A 6592-nucleotide genomic window follows, 5' to 3' on the forward strand; every position below is an offset into this window, starting at 1 on the left:
AAATGGTGAACTGGAACCCACAGACTTAACCCCTTAAGTCAAAGAATTGTGGTGACTAATTCCAGAGGGTCTGAGATGTATTTTAATTACTTTCAAATTATAAAAAAAAAAAATCAGATGCCCCCAAATACCATTATATTATACATGAGGAAAGGACAGATGTAGTTTTTATCATAATATTAATATCATTATAACTAACTGCAATTATTAAAACAAAATTAAATCTTTTTTTAAACATGACAAACATTTGAAAGGATATAATATTGTAAGGTATTTACATACAATATTATTCAGTATTATTACAGTATTTACATTGTTTCCAGGGGTATATGCAAAAATGGATGAGGCACAACACACCATAAAGTGTATTAGTAAGGTGTTTTCACCACAAGCCAACAGAAGAGCATAAGTGCCAGTGGCGGTTGGTGATTACTGGTGGGACTGCAGGCACTGAAGGCTTCAGCTGACACACTTACAATGCCGTTGCCTAGCTTGGTGCGCCAAGCTTTGACTCAAACAAAAGAAGAATGTTACATCAACTACCGAATCAGAAAAGCAAACACAATCCATCCAGCAGCTCAGACCGGATACTCTGTCTTTTCTCTCACCAAGCAGAAGGGTCTAGAACATACAAACCGAAACATTTAAAGGGGACCCAATGTGCTGATTTGCAGGTTCATACTGATTATCATGCATAATATTTTAGGTTTCTACTAGAATATGTTGTCAGGCTTTAATGTTCAAAAACACTTTCTTTTCCTCATCTTGTCTGTGCTGGAACACCTGTGTTCACTCTCTGTTGTAACACCTGTCTGATTAACCCCCTCCCAAAACAGGCCAGTCTGCTCTGATTGGTCAGTACATCTAGGTCTTCCATATCTGCACTTTTGGCATCTCTGCACCACTCAGTCCATATTCTAAACCATCATTGCAGCTGGGGAATGATTGTAACGGATGTGAAAAATCACCAGTAAAAGCTTCTAAACCAAAATCTTCACAACTGGAAAACCAAGATTAGATGTTTCCCTGATGTTAGCATGTCTCTACATGTAGCAGTGTATACTGCAATGTAAACACTTGCAGTGCTGTGCCTGAGCAGATGACCATAGAAAGAAATCTGTCATCAGCTGACGTCAGTTTATATATAAATACATATATATACATAGTAGAAAATTAGGAGAAGCATCATAGGTTCCCTTAAAATCCAACACAACAGCTGAATTCATTCAACGTTTTCATAAACACAATAAAATATATATTTTTTAAAGATATGTTTTTGGGTGTTTTAGCTTTTAATTGATAGGACAGACAAGTGTTAAAGGGGAGAGAGAGAGGGAGTGACATGCAGCAAAGGGCCACAGGCTGGAGTCGAACCCAGGCCGCTGCGGCAACAGTCTTCTACATGGGGCGCCTGCTCTATCCACTAAGCCACCGACGCCCCAACACAATAAAATATTGTCTTGACTTTGTTTGCTTGGTTTGCATTTCCACTTAACAAAAGTTATAAAAATGCAAATATCTCTTAACCAAAATAAAAAGTGTCAACAGTCTAGAGTTTAGCCTCACGCTACTGTTGACCACTGTTTTTGTCACTTGCTGCTGTCAGGTTGGACCGGACCAATGGAGCTAGAAACAGCAGATATTCTTGCCAGAGAATTTTTCCAGTTTATCCATTCTTCTGATTGCTCCTGTTTTTTCACCTGTACACGTTTTTTGTAATGTTGCTGCATGCGGTGATCTCAGAAAATAACTTGTGAGCACATTGTTATCAATACTAGTAGAACTTGCCAGGTAATGCTAATTAAACCCAAATTGTAAAAAAAAAACAAAAAAAAAAAAACCTCCCTATAAACCAGTTGATGGCCAGGTCTTGAAAAATGTTGGGACATTTAAAAAAAAAAATCTTATTTTAGCCTCATATAGCTAAAAGATCAGCAGGTCATCGGTAAGCTTCCTTTTGGAACCATAAGTATTATTCAAAACAGAACCACAATCTGGACAGCAATTGGTGAGATATTATGCCCTGGACCAAAGTGTTGGCCAGAGACATGAAAAACAACAACGAACATTGCTTGTTCAAAAAAAAATAAATGAAGAACTGTCGAAGAGAAACAATTGAACAACTGGGAGACATTTTTAATACAAGAGAGATTAAAATGGTGAGAGAAATGATAGAAATGTTGCCAACCAATTATACATCATCCTTTAACTAAAAGCACCTCTTCTGTCCTCTTCTGTCAGTGTGTGTGTGTGTGTGTGTCAGGCTGAGCTTGTCTTCCTCTACACCATGTGAGAACTGTGGAGCCGGCCAGCGGCATTTCAGACAGATCGTTTGATCCTCAGCCCATAGCAGTGGAATACGTGTGTGTGTGTGAATGAGCACACATGCATCACTTAAGGTCATGTGAATCCATTCACTGTGGTTCTCGACTTCCTTCATTTGTGTTTGGGTGACGTCTACGTCAACACAGTGTGAATTTTTAATCACACACATGGATCATCATTTGTCTTCATATCAACATAATTCAATAAAGCTGGAGCTATTTGCAGCTCTGTGACTGACCCCAGAGCAGCATCTTGACTGCATTTATGTTGGATATCTTTGAGGAAGTATGAACACAGAAACATCAAAACTGTCATCTGAGTTTATAACACATGCTGTTTAACAAGAATGTGCCAACAGGTGCTGTGCACACGCCTGCTGCATGTTTCATTCAGGCTGACCCAATGAGTTATCTTGAACAATCACACACACAGGCACACACACAACATACACATGTGTACATAGTATCTCAAATATGCAATACTTACCTATGAAACTTGTAGTCCAGTGCCACAAGTGCAGTAAGAGGGCTGGTGTCTAATGTGCTTGTGGTGTGAAAGTATTTCTGGATGGTCGACTGATCTATGCCTATTGCAGTCATTATTGCATGTCACATAACATGGACGTGGAGCTGAAGTCCTGGGAAACTATATCCTTTGTAAGAATACAGGCCATGGAGGGCACTGGTGGTGGGAAGGCAATGTAATTTCTCTTTTAACAGCTGGGAACAAGGGTTGGACAGGACCTGGTACACCCTGGTGCTACACTTTGTACCAGTCCTGACACCTCAGCCCACCAAGAACCACCCAATCTGTCTCACGCCCTCTCTCTGTCACAGTGCCTCGCTGAGTTTCTTCCCCCACAAAACATGACATCAAAGCAGTCTTCTGATTTGACTGATCTTATATTCCATATGCTATGCTATGCCATTCAACAAATGTGTGAATCTACCCCTCTAGGCCTGTTACTATTGCAGGAATGCAACCATGGCTAGACACATGAGAATAGACCATTTTCACAGTAGACATGGTGTGTTACTTACAAAAACTAATTATTAGTCCATTCTAATGTGTCCAAATCAGCCGTGTTACAAAGTTGGGTCACATATACAGAGGTATTTTTACATTGAAAACTAGAATTACTGCCTCAGCAAAATAGTAAAGCAGCACGTACAGTTTACACCATGTCTTTGAAAACATGGATGCTTCACACACATCTTAAACCCCGCAGCACAGAAGATCTATACAATCAGCACAGTTTCATGGTGGTCACCCAAGATTAGTGTCACCAATTCAGTATCTGACCAATTGTCTCCCCTTCCGTTCCTGAGTTATGATGTTGAGCGATGGCCAGAAAAGTGTGTCTGCAGAACATTATGATGTTACAGTGACCTTGACCTTTGACCACGTCCAAGTGGACATTTTTCCAAATTTGAGGAAACTCCTTCAAGGCCTTCTTGAGATATCGCATTAACAAGAATGAGACAGACACAAGGTCACAGTGACCCTGACCTTTGATCACCAAAATCTAACCAGCTCATTGTTGAGTCCAAGTGTGTGTTTGTGCCAAACTTGAAAAAAAAGAAAAGAAAAAAAAAACTTAATGTGTTCTTGAGATATTGCATTCACAAGACTGAGACAGTCACAGTCACAGTCACAGTGACCTTGACCTTTGACCATGTCCAAGTGGATGTTTTTCCAAATTTGAGGAAATTCCTTCAAGGCCTTCTTGAGATATTGCATTCACAAGCCTGAGACAGTCACAGTGACCTTTGACCTTTGACCACCACAGTCCAATCAGTTTCTCGTTCAGTCCAAGTAGATATTTGTGCCAGATTTGAAGAAAGTCCCTCAAGGCGTTCTTAAGACAACGCGTTCACAAGAATGGAAGGGGCAGTCATTTAACGTGACATTACAAGGCATGGTTGTACACAGATAGTTTTAACTGTACACAATCTCATGTCAGCATGATTACAGAGTCAGGCTGAGAGGTCCATGTAGAAAAAGTGGTGGAAAATAGTAACCATTTAAGTGAGCGAATGGCCCATTATGTAGAGACAAGGAGAGGCCACACATGTACTTGCTGTGGTCAGAGCAGAACAGCGTGATGATGTATTTGTGTCTTAGTGAGCATGAATTGATTTATTTGTGTGCGTGCATGCAGTTTGTATTTGATTACAGGCTGGAGAAAGCCTGCCCTGCAAGTGAGCAAAAATATCTGCATCTCGTGGCAGCTTTCTCAGTTTTTGGCTACACCTGTTGGCTGCTGCTGTAATTCATAGTTGTTTACTGGCCACTGGTCAGAGAAGCCTGCAAGGCAAGGTGTTGATCTATGTCAGCAGTCACACACAATCTGTCCCGAATCAGGCTGTTTTCATTCACTGTCCATATGAATTCCTAGAAAAACAAATGCACCGGCATTTGTATATAGCCCATGTAACTGGGAAGGTTGATGCTGCACTGATGGGAGTAAAGATGGAAGTAGTATAAAGAGTGAAAGTCCATGTTAAGAGGCAGGTTGGGCTGGTGGATGGGTCAAACAAACACAGGACTTTCCCACAGGAGACTGATGTTTGTCTTCACATTTGAAAGAAGTAAACTTTGTGTTATTTTAAGGTATGTCATCACCATGTTATTTTTTTCCTAAACCTAACCTTTGTAACTTTACATTCAGTACGTAGCTTTACAATAAGTATGTCGCATGAAAACGCCAACCATGTTTCTTTTCCTAAACCTTACCTACATAACTTTACTTGCCCAAATCTAACCTGTATAACTTTATATTGAGTATGTAATGTGATGATGCCATTTGTGGGGCACTAATTCTTTAGATATCATATGTTAAATGTGTATTTTCGTAAGATACCATACAAACTGTTGTATGAGAATATGTTGCACTGATGTGTGTACAACGCAATAGGACTGATGACCCAAATGCAGACGCTGAAGCAAAACCAGTTGAAGAAAAACAATTTTACCAAACCAGTGTCCAAGTGAACAGGCTCACTCTCAAGCAGAATAGGCAGAGAAACAAGCAAACAAATCCAGAGGAGCAGGTTTTAGGAGGGGTGGGTCCAGATGGCTGAAACGCAAGCACACAACATGACAAACTGGCACTAAACTGGTGAAGGACTGATGAGGAAATGAAATGCAGGTGGGGATGATTTGGGAATGTTAACAGATAAGTAGGCAGATGCAGGGGTTAGGTGACCTGAGGCCTGTACTACGAAGCAGGATTTGGAGTTAGCGAAGTAACTTCAGGGTTAACTCTGGGTGTTCAGTACCACCAAACTGGTTCTCTTTTTACCGGGATAAATCACTGTGGCAAGTAATGCTAAACAGCTAACCTGCTCCGGAGCAGGTTAACTTCAGGGTATCGGATCACAGCCTGTCAACACTCCGATCTCTGACCATTCAGATCACTGAAGAAAACCCCCCACAAAAAACAGTATATATTAGTTAGGAAAATCGGTTTCAAAAGTTTAAAATAAATACAACTTCCGTTTTTCCATTATTATTTACTCTTCTCAATAAGGGAAGAAAAAGTCAAGTATTACACGTAACTCTGGGCTTTGCACTTCTCACCTGGCAAAAAGTCAACAGTAAATCATTATTATCAACTTGTTGTCATGTTGCAAGGTGAGCTCAGGTGAACCTGCAGCAGCACAGAAAAATCCACGAGAGTAGTTTTCCTGTGTTTCTTGCATTTGAATCACCCAAAATAAATGGGCAGAGTGTGTGTGTGTGTGTGTGTGTGTGTGTGTGTGTGTGTGTGTGTGTGTGTGCGTGTTTTGATGTGAGTCTATGGCTGTGCATATATGTGCCCATGAATACCCCTTTGTCCAAATGATGTAGTATCCCATGGGTGCCAAGTGTCTGCCCAGTGTTTCAAAAGCCTGGTCAGAGGGCCTCCGAGCCTCATTATGAGCCTGACTGCCATTATGCTGTGGACACACATACACACTCACACATCTATCCATGTATGGATTCTAGTATAAACTCAAACCTGAGACCTGTCCTCAACTAAGACTGATCTTGGTCTAATTCATATCTTAATATTAACCCATGTCTAAAGACTGAAGCTGCAGAAGAACAGGACTTAGGTATGAGAACACCCACTGATCCAAGCACTGATCCAAGCACCCAGCCAAGAGAGTCCTGGTCAGGGTGCCAGTGCCGAGGGCACCACCAGGGAGGTGGCACCCAAACAACCCAGCACAAACACTGCATATCTTCAGCAGCGAAAGATCCAGCTTAGCAACAGCTTTGT

Source organism: Epinephelus fuscoguttatus, linkage group LG11 (genome assembly GCF_011397635.1).
Source record: "Epinephelus fuscoguttatus linkage group LG11, E.fuscoguttatus.final_Chr_v1".
Classification (NCBI taxonomy): Eukaryota; Metazoa; Chordata; class Actinopteri; order Perciformes; family Serranidae; genus Epinephelus; species Epinephelus fuscoguttatus.